An 11,740-nucleotide genomic window follows, 5' to 3' on the forward strand; every position below is an offset into this window, starting at 1 on the left:
GACAAAAAGCCAAAAACCCAAACTTGACCCTACTTGATGCCTCGACGTTGACAAAAAGCCAAAAACAATCACTTGACCCTACTTGATGGCTCGGCGTCGACAAAAAGCCAAAATCCCAAACTTGACCCTACTTGATGCCTCGGCGTCAACAAAAAGCCAAAAATCCAAACTTGACCCTACTTGATGCCTCGGCGTCGTCAAAAAGCCAAAAACCCAAACTTGACCCTACTTGATGCCTCGACGTTGATACGTCTCCAACGTATCTATAATTTACAAAGTATTCATGCTATTATATTATTTGTTTTGGATGTTTACGAGCTTTACTATATACTTTTATATTATTTTTGGGACTAACCTATTAACCGGAGGCCCAGCCCATATTGCTGTTTTTTTGCCTATTTTAGTGTTTCAAAGAAAAGGAATTTCAAACGGAGTCCAAAGGGAATGAAACCTTCGGAGAGTTATTTTTGGAACGGAAGCAATCCAGGATACTTGGAGTAGATGTCAGGGATGCTTCGAGGTGGCCACCAGGGTCAGGGGCGTGCCCTACCCCCTGGGCACGCTCCCACCCTCGTGGGCCCCTCGTGGCTCCCCTGACCGACTTCTTTCACCTATATATATCCATATACCCTAAAAACATCGAGGAGCACAATAGATCGGGAGTTCCGCTACCGCAAGCCTCTATAGCCACCAAAAACCTCTCGGGAGCCTGTTCCGGCACCCTGCCAGAGGGGGATCCCTTATCGGTGGCCATCTTCATCATTCGGGCGCTCTCCATGACGAGGAGGGAGTAGTTCACCCTTGGGGCTGAGGGTATGTACCAGTAGCTATGTGTTTGATCTCTCTCTCTCTCTCTCTCTCTCTCGTGTTCTTGATTTGGCACAATCTTGATGTACCGCAAGCTTTGCTAATATAGTTGGATCTTATGATGTTTCTCCCCCTCTACTCTCTTGTAATGGATTGAGTTTCCCTTTGAAGTTATCTTATCGGATTGAGTCTTTAAGGATTTGAGAACACTCGATGTATGTCTTGCATGTGCTTATCTGTGGTGACAATGGGATATTCACGTGATCTACTTGATGTATGTTTTGGTGATCAACTTGCTGGTTCAGTGACCTTGTGAACTTATGCATAGGGGTTGGCACACGTTTTCGTCTTGACTCTCCGGTAGAAACTTTGGGGCACTCTTTGAAGTACTTTGTGTTGGTTGAATAGATGAATCTGAGATTGTGTGATGCATATCGTATAATCATGCCCACGGACACTTGAGGTGACATTGGAGTATCTAGGTGACATTAGGGTTTTGGTTGATTTGTGTCTTAAGGTGTTATTCTAGTACGAACGGAAAGAATAGCTTCATGTTATTTTACTACCATAATCTCTTTGTTTGTTCTCCGCTATTAGTGGCTTTGGAGTGACTCTTTGTTGCATGTTGAGGGATAGTTATATGATCCAGTTATGTTATTATTGTTGAGAGAACTTGCACTAGTGAAAGTATGAACCTTAGGCATTGTTTCCTAGCATTGGAATACCGTTTACGCTCACTTTTACCACTTGTTACCTTGCTGTTTTTATATTTTCAGATTACAAATACTCATATCTACCATCCACATTGCACTTGTATCACCATCTCTTCGTCGAACTAGTGCACCTATACAATTTACCATTGTATTGGGTGTGTTGGGGACACAAGAGACTCTTTGTTATTTGGTTGCGGGGTTGCTTCCTACAGATTGATAAACCTTAGGTCATCTTCATCCTATGCCTCCTACAGATTGATAAACCTTAGGTCATCCACTTGAGGGAAATTTGCTACTGTCCTACAAACCTCTGCACTTGGAGGCCCAACAACGTCTACAAGAAGAAGGTTGCGTAGTACACATCAAGCTCTTTTCTGGCGCCGTTGCCGGCGAGGTGAGTGCTTGAAGGTATATCTTTAGATCTTGCAATCGAATCTTTTTGTTTCTTATTTTATCACTAGTTTAGTCTATAAAAGAAAACTACAAAAAAATGGAATTGAGGGTGCCTCATATGCTTCATCTTTTTAATGTCTTTCGTGAAAATGATGGGAAGGGAAATTGTGCTCAAGTATTGGAAGAAGAATTACATAGAATGCTTGGCATAAAATATGTGAATGATGAGCATGGTTGCAATGTTGTTAGTATGAATTCTTTGAATACCCATGATGCTAATGATATGCAAAGCCACAAGTTTGGGGATGCTATGTTTGATGAATATGATATTTTTTGACCCCCAAGTTTTGATGAGCAAATTTATTATGATGAAAGCATGCCTCCTATTTATGATGATTATTGTGATGATAGCCATAAAGAATAAACATAACCATGAAACTTGTCATCATGCTTTTAATTTTCAATTGGATTATGCTTCACATGATAGTTATTTTGTTGAGTTTGCTCCCATTACTATTCATGAGAAGAAGTTTGCTTATGTGGAGAGTAGTAAAATTTATATGCTTGTGCATCATGAAAATAATGCTTTATGTGATGGTTATATTGTTGAATTCATTCATGATGCTACTGAAAATTATTATGAGAGAGTATCATATGCTTCTACATATTGCAATAATATCAAGTTTCCTCTCTATGTATTGAAAATCTTGAAGCTATGCTTGTTTTGCCTTCCTATGCTAGTTGATTATTGTTCCCATAAGTTGTGTTCTAACAAAATCCCTATGCATAGGAAGTGGGTTATACTTTAATGTGCTAGTCATATTCTTCATGATGCTCTTTTTATGTTTCAATTCTTATCTTTTATGTGAGCATCATTGAAATCATCATGCCTAGCTAGGGGCGTTAAACGATAGCGCTTGTTGGGAGGCAACCCAATTTTATTCTTGACCTTTGTTTTTGTTCCTGTTTAGTAATAAATAATTCATCTAGCCTCTGGTTATATGTGGTTTTATGTTTTAATTAGTGTTTGTGCCAAGTAGAACCTTTGGGAAGACTTGGGTGAAGTCTTTGTGACCTTGCTGTAAAAAACAAAAACTTTAGCGCTCATGAGAATATCTACCATTTTTTTACTGGAGAGTGATTTTAGGTTGATTATTTTTGAAGATGATTAATATACAAATTCCTCAGGTCTACCAATTTATTTCATATTTTTTGGAGTTACAGAAGTATACGTTTTATACAGATTACTACAGACTGTTCTGATTTTGACAGATTCTGTTTTCTATGTGTTGTTTGCTTATTTTGATGAATCTATGAGTAGTATCGGAGGGTATGAACCATAGATAAGTTGGAATACAGTATATATTACACCAATATGAATTTAGAATGAGTTCACAACAGTACCTAAGTGGTGATTTATTTTCTTATACTAACAGAGCTTACGAGTTTTCTGTTAAGTTTTGTGTTGTGAAGTTTTCAAGTTTTGGGTAAAGATTCGATGGACTATGGAATAAGGAGCGGCAAGAGCCTAAGCTTGGGGATTCCCAAGGCACCCCAAGGTAATATTCAAGGACAACCAAGAGCCTAAGCTTGGGGATGCCCTGGATGGCATCCCCTCTTTCTTCTTCATTCATTGGTAACTTTACTTGGAGCTATATTTTTATTCACCACATGATATGTGTTTTTCTTGGAGCATCATTTTATTTTTTAGTATTTGCTTTATGTTATTTAGAATAATGTTTTGCATCTATATTTTCAATAAAAATGTCAAGGATAGCCTTTACCATGCTTATTTTGCAAGTATACATGTTGCTGTTCCAAAACAGAAAGTTTCCCGCTGTTGAAAAAATTCCCTAGAAAAGTCAAAGAATCATATAACATTGAATTTTTTTTGCATATTGAGCTCTGATAAATCTTCTACAGTGTAGTATTTTTCTCATAATTTTTGGAGTTAGGTAAGTATGGTGAATCTTGCATTCTTTACAGACTATACTGTTTTGGCAGATTGCTGTTATGTTTGCATTGTTTGCATATGTTTGCTTGTTTAATGATTCTATTTGAGGATAGGAGTATTAAATATGCAGAGACATTCAGTATTCAATGTTGAATAATATTTTTTGTGATTTGTTACAGTAGAAAATGATAAGGTTTTGCCATTGGTTTATACTAACTTATCTCACGAGTTCTTGTTGAGTTTGGTGTGGATGAAGCTTTCGGGATTTAGGAAACCGAGATATAAAAGGAATTAAGGAGACAGAAAAGCTCAAGCTTGGGGATGCCCAAGGCACCCCAAGATAATATTTCAAAAAGTCTCAAGCATCCAAGCTTGGGTATGCCCCGGTAGGCATCTCACCTTTCTTCTTCAACAATTATCGGTTAGTATCGGTTGAACCTAAGTTTTTGCTTCTTCACATGAGTGGTGCTATCCTTGCAATGAAATTTTATTTTGTTTTGCTCACTGTTTGAATAAAGTACTTAAGATCTGAAATACTTAAATGAGAGAGAGTCCTCGCACAACTAAATAATTATTTGACTACTCATTGATCTTCACTTATATCTTTTTGGAGTAGTTTGTCATTTACTCATGTGCTTCACTTATATCTTATGAGTAAATGGTTGAATGATTTGAATATCATAACTCTGAAATTATATATGTTTCATATGCTTATCCTATGGGGAGTAATGACTTCACATATAAGAAGTAGAGGTGGTAAATTTATTGAATGTTAGCAAACATTGTATTGGTCACTTGAACAATTCATGAAAGAATATTGAAGGAAGAGAGATTTCACATATAAATATACTATCATGGACATCTTTTGTAATTGTGAGCACTCATTAAAATATGACATGCTAAAAGGTTGTTGTTGGACAAGGAAGACAACATAATGGGTTATGTTTTCCTATATCTAAAAAGTTATATTGTCTTGGATCATCCAACATGTTGAGCTTGCCTTTCCCTCTCATGCTAGCCAAATGCTTTGCACCAAGTAGAAATACTACTTGTGCTTCCAAACAACTTTTAAACCAGTTTTGCCATGAGAGTCCACCATACCTGCCTATGGATTGAGAAGATCCTTCAAGTAAATTGTCATCGGTGCATGCAATAAAAATTGCTCTCTAAATATGTATGATCTATTAGTGTGAAGAAAATAAGCTTTATACAAACTTGCGACAGGGAAGAAATAAAAGCGACGGACTGTATAATAAAGGTCTTTATCAGAAGCGGCAATATAAAGTGACGTTCTTTTGCATTAAGATTTTGTGCATCCAACCACAAAAGCGCATACAATATCTGTTTCCCTCTGCGAAGGGCCTATCTTTTACTATTATCTTCTACCCTTGTACAGGAGTCATGGTGATTATCACCTTTTCTTTGGCAAGCACTTTGTGTTGGGGTGATCTGGATATATATATATATATATATATATATATATATATATATATATATATATCCACTTGGATGTAGGCGTTCATAAATTATTATTGTTGACATTACCCTTGAGGTAAAAGGTTGGGAGGCGAAACTATAAGCCCCTATCTTTCTCTGTGTTCGATTAAAACTTTGAACCCATAAATATCACATGAGTGCTAGCAATTGTGAAAGATTAAATGATAGTTGAGTATGTGGAGCTTGCTAAATCAAAGCTCTGACATAGACCCTTCCTAAAAATAAGATGAATTGCAATTGTTTGATGACTGAGAATGAAGTTTGCTAGTTTTCAAGAAAGTTTATGGTCTATGCTTTAAACATGTCAATAGCATGTTACTTGATCAGGAAAAGTTTTATGAGATGAGCTACTATTATGACATGTAATGATGCTAGAAAAGGTGACTGAAATTATCATTGATCAAACTTGTGCACCTGCTAGCATTCACACTTCATAAATTATTTCTTTTATCATTTACCTACTCGAGGACGAGCAGGAATTAAGCTTGGGGATGCTGATACATCTCCAACGTATCTATAATTTATGAAGTATTCATGCTATTATATTATCTGTTTTGGATGTTTATGGGCTTTACAATATACTTTTATATTATTTTTGGTACTAACCTATTAACCGGAGGCCCAACCCATATTGCTGTTTTTTTGCCTATTTTAGTATTTCAAAGAAAAGTAATATCAAACGGAGTCCAATCGGAATTAAACCTTCGGGAGAGTTATTTTTGGAATGGAAGCAATCCAGGAGACTTGGAGTAGACGCCAGGGAAGCTTCGAGGTGGCCACAAGGGACAGGGGCGCGCCCTACCCCCCTGGGCGTGCCCCCACCCTCGTGGGCCCCTCGTGGCTCCCCTGGCCGACTTCTTTCACCTATATATATCCATATACCCTAAAAACATCGAGGAGCACAATAGATCAGGAGTTCTTCCGCCGCAAGCCTCTGTAGCCACCAAAAACCTCTTGGGAGCCCGTTCTGGTACCCTGCCAGAGGGGCGATCCCTCACCGGTGGCATCTTCGTCATCCCGGCACTCTCCATGACAAGGAGGGAGTAGTTCACCCTTGGGGCTGAGGGTATGTACCGGTAGCTATGTGTTTGGTCTCCCTCTCTCTCTCTCTTGTGTTCTTGATTTGGCACGTTGTTGATGTACCGCGAGCTTTGCTACTATAGTTGGATCTTATGATGTTTCTCCCCCTCTACTCTCTTGTAATGGATTGAGTTTTCCCTTTGAAGTTATCTTATTAGATTGAGTCTTTAAGGATTTGAGAACACTTGATGTATGTCTTGCATGTGCTTATCTGTGGCGACAATGGGATATTCACGTGATCTACTTGATGTATGTTTTGGTAATCAACTTGCGGGTTCAGTGACCTTGTGAACTTATGCATAAGGGTTGGCACACGTTTTTGTCTTGACTCTCTGGTAGAAACTTTGGGGCACTCTTTGAAGTACTTTGTGTTAGTTGAATAGATGAATCTGAGATTGTGTGATGCATATCGTATAATCATGCCCCCGGATACTTGAGGTGACATTGGAGTATCTAGGTGACATTAGAGTTTTGGTTGATTTGTGTCTTAAGGTGTTATTCTAGTATGAACTCTATGATAGATCGAACGGAAAGAGTAACTTCGTGTTATTTTACTACAGACTCTTGAATAGATCGATCAGAAAGGATAACTTTGAGGTGGTTTCATACCCTACCCTAATCTCTTTGTTTGTTCTCCGCTATTAGTTGCTTTGGAGTGACTCTTTGTTGCATGTTGAGGGATAGTTATATGATCCAGTTATGTTATTGTTGTTGAGAGAACTTGCACTAGTGAAAGTATGAACCTTAGGCCTTGTTTCCTAGCATTGCAATACTGTTTATGCTCACTTTTACCACTTGTTACCTTGCTGTTTTTATATTTTCAGATTACAAATGCTCATATCTACCATCCATATTGCACTTGTATCACCTTCTCATCGCCGAACTAGTGCACCTATACAATTTACCATTGTATTGGGTGTGTTGGGGACACAAGAGATTCTTTGTTATTTGGTTGCAGGGTTGCTTGAGAGAGACCATGTTCATCCGATGCCTCCCACGGATTGATAAACCTTAGGTCATCCACTTGAGGGAAATTTGCTACTGTCCTACAAACCTCTGCACTTGGAGGCCCAACAACGTCTATAAGAAGAAGGTTGCGTAGTAGACATCAGACGTCGACAACAAGCCAAAAACCACCACTTGACCCTACTTGATGCCTCGGCGTCGACAAAAAGCCAAAAACCATCACTTGACCCTACTTGATGCCTCGACATCGACAAAAAGCCAAAAAACCCAAACTTTACCCTACTTGATGCGTCAGCGTCGACAAAAAAGCCAAAAACCCAAACTTGACCCTACTTGATGCCTCGACGTCGACAAAAAGCCAAAAATCATCACTTGACCCTACTTGATGCCTCAGCATTGACAAAAAGCCAAAAACCCAAACTTGACCCTACTTGATGCCTCGGCGTCGACAAAAAGCCAAAAACCATCACTTGACCCTACTTGATGCCTCGGCATCGACAAAAAGCCAAAATCATCAATTGCAAACATCTTACTTAAGATAACATTAACCAGCTCTAAATACCAACACATTCAGCACTAGTTCAAATCCATACATAATCATAGCTTGACATTCACCACTAGTTCAAATACCACCAAATTCAGCACTAGTTCAAATGCAAACATCTTACTTAAGATTGCATATCCATAGTTCAGGAGTACTCATAGTTAATAGAATTTAAACTACTATCATTACAACAAATGCCAAATCACACCCTGCAAAAGGTCAGCAAATGCCAAATGATATTGCCCATTCTTTCTCTTGCACTTCTTATCCATTTATGATGGCCTTTATCCCCTCCAGCTTCACATTGCTCTCTTCAACTGTCTTCTTGAGCTCATCAATGTGGATCTGCAAATTCTTCCTCTCTTCAGCTAGCTTCAACTTCATGTTCCTAATGACAGTAGCATGAGCAGCTGTTATGTTCTTCACAGTGTCATACTTCTCCTGCAACTTGGTGGTTTCAGCATCTTTCCTTTGTATCACCGCCCTCTGCTCTTGGGCATCCATAAGTGCATTGACATCTTCAACCAACTTCTCATAGGCTGCCTGGAGTTTCTTCTTCTCTTGTGTCAGGTCATGAACAACAAATGAATGCATCGGATATTCCTCAGTCCTGTCTATCTTAGTCTGTTCATACATAGACCATAGCTTGGATAGTGCATTCTCAAGGGTATTGGGCCAAGATGGATCAATCCACTCTACTAGTCCATAGTTTTTACCTTCCTGAAAAAACAATATTAACATAAAGAATTACATGACAGTGACTTGCTTACAATGATAGGCTAGATTACTTTATAATAAAGAGTACTCTTATAATAAACAATGCTGGTGTGCTAACCCATGAATCTTTTGTCCTAAAATAAGCTAACATGGCAGCGTTAACAAAATGACCTAACTAAACAATGTTGCCAGATCCAGACTAAACAATGCTGGTGTGCTAACCCATGCATCTTCTCTCTTAAAATAAGCTAACCTGGTAGAGTTAACAAAATGACCTAACTAAACAATGTTGACAGAACCAGACTAAACAATGCTGGCAGAGTAAACAATTAATGAATCCACTGTCCAAACTTCACAATATAATACAATGCCTGCTGGAGTGCCACATTACATGTCCATAGCAAACAAATGACAGATCTGTTAAGTTAATCAACAACTTCCCCAAATATAAATGCCTGCTAGTGCAAACAAATGACAGATCTGTCATAGTTAAGTTGGAAGCATACCTTCTTTGCACAACAAAGAAACCTCCTGCCTGTGTGAATCCCTTCGAAGGCAACACGCCTTTCTGCTACCTTCCCGTGTCCATGGCACAAAACATACATATCTGTCTCAGGGCCCTCGAAATCTGAGTCTTCTGTGCTAGCAGGAACCTGGAGTGCAAAGGAATGACAGAGATTTGGTCCATTGTTTGAAAAGAAGATCATTCGAGAAATCCCCAAATATCAAACCCTAACCCTAACTCTGAGAATTGACCTTAATGGTGCCGTCGTCGGAAGCTGAGCTCATGTACTCCCTGGTGTGCTCGTTGCTATCCGACCCATCACTCCACGGCACCATGGCGCTACGGCGGCGGCGACGGATGCGGCGACCAAGAACAGAGCGAGAGCGAGAAGAGAGCGAGCGAGCAGAGTGGAGAAGGAGTAACGATTCGCGCTTTTGACTGCTAGGACCGAACGGCGGCCGTCTAACACCGTCTGTCGGCTGTCGGGACGGCCTGGAGTGCCATGTAGGCGAAAAACGGGACCGACCTGTCATAAACTCACTTAACTCGGCCCGATCCGGCGATCAGTGGTTTTTGCAAAACAATTACGCTAGACGTGGTGCTTTCTGCAACGATTCTGTATCCTAGTGTTTTTCGCAAACCTAACCCTCAAAGTGGTGGTTTTATGCAATTTACTCACTCCCGCACGTCGCTCCGCATAGGGCTGCTATCCACTCGCTGGGCCCGCCTCCCACATGAGCTCCCTTCCCTCGTCTTGAGGGTCGGCGACATACTACCGCGGCGCTACCGCCGATGGGTCCTCCTCCACAGTGACATTTATCATAAGGGAACTCATATACTGTACAGACTAGACGGCATAAAGGAGCAGCTGATACCAGCGCTGGGCCATGCGCACCTTGTCCAGATCCGTCAATAGTCTCTTGGACGCCCAAGCTCGCCGAAAAGTTGATAGGCTGAGGCTCGAGTTCTTCATTACCCACAACACAGCCTGCATGAACTGGCTCATTTCCAAGGCCATGAATGCCTGGGGGATCAATGAACTCGAGGCTGTTGCTAAGCCAACTCACTGGCATCAAACAATCCACACTTTTCCCAGTCATGGCCTCTGCCAAGATCCCCGCTCCTCATCCCCGAGGAGCCTTAAGCTTGGAGGTTGCCTGCTCCCGTTGCTGCACGAGTACAACGCGCTCTGTATGCTCGTTCTGCACGACATACCGGAGATGTCCGGGGCAGCCTACGAGTGCATCTTCACCTCATGCACGCGGCTACTGGTGCTGCACCTCGACTCCTACAGTTGCACTAAGGATAAGGTCGTGGTGGTGGATGTCCCCAGCTCAGAGATTAGAGAGCTCGTCGTCCACGAGTGCAAATTCTTGATGTGCCTCAGGGCACTACCCAAACTCGACAGCCTAGCCTCGATCGAGACCGGAGTGCACTTCGAATCAACTTCATTTCCCTGCCTCAGGCGATGGAACCTCGCATGTGACATCGGTGTCAGATTGGACGGATTACGCCAATACTTTGTGGAGCACCTAGAATTGGATTTGTTTCTTGAATGCACCCCGGATATAAGCGACTTGATTATCTGCTTCACCGGACCTGACAGATGGATCGAGCCGTCTAGCTCCCCGTCGTCATTATTGTTACCTAACCTCAGGCGGCTGCTGGTCGCCGATGTGCCTTCGTCCTGGGATGTGTCATGGCTCAAGTCATGGCCCCATCTTCTCCTTGAGATGGCACCCTCCCTCGAGATCTTCCACATTCACATTGCCCCTTGCATGGAGGAGCTGGGTGATGAGATATCCTGGCAGCCCGCAAAGCTTCGGCGGCATTAACTCAAGGAATTTGTAATGTGTGGTTTTGAGGGGATGCAAAGGCAGATTTACCTAGTCAAGTTTGTCATGGGAGTATGTACGGCACTGCGCCATGTCGCCATGTTCAAGAGTGGACATGCTCTGGATAAGGGGCACTGGGACTGGGAGATGGTGACGCAGCAAAGCACGTGGGCTGAAGAAGAGAAGGGCTCGTTGCTGGAGCAGATCATGGGTGGGGTTTCTTCCTCCACAACTCCTGTTCAACTGAACTTCGGCTGATGCACTCATGTTTGGTCACGTCTCCCAAAGCCCCTTGCATCCACAATGACACCTGTGTAAATCTCTATTTTATTGGGTGTAATTATATTCTTTGTCACCCAAAAATAGTGTGTTAGATGGTGGTTTGGTTTTCTCAACGCTGCGTGCATTTCAATGGAACTATGGATAGTTTACTTGTTAAACTCACATTGTTACGGATTGTAAGCTTCTCTTCCTCCCCTATCCCTTGGTGGCCAGGGTAAACTGATGCGGAGCATCCTACGGTCATCCTCATGGACCAACCATTGCCTCCCTAAGTACCAACCGGACCAATGACACAAGCACGTGCAAGAGCTCTCGAAACCGAGGTGACATCTCTCCTTTGTGATATTCCGTATGACCCGCACGAGACATGGTTACTACCTAAGTCCGGAATGCTATGCATGATCAGGTATCAAGAAGACCCTCTCGGAGATGCTCATGAAGGTGGAC

General features: G+C 41.5%; 1 pseudogene; it reads left to right on the forward strand.

Moving 5' to 3' along the window:
• The first annotated feature begins 7,143 nt into the window (after window positions 1-7,143).
• Window positions 7,144-11,269, forward strand: LOC119282789 (annotated as a pseudogene).
• Window positions 11,270-11,740: the final 471 nt, after the last annotated feature.

Source organism: Triticum dicoccoides, chromosome 3B (genome assembly GCF_002162155.2).
Source record: "Triticum dicoccoides isolate Atlit2015 ecotype Zavitan chromosome 3B, WEW_v2.0, whole genome shotgun sequence".
Taxonomy (NCBI): domain Eukaryota; kingdom Viridiplantae; phylum Streptophyta; class Magnoliopsida; order Poales; family Poaceae; genus Triticum; species Triticum dicoccoides.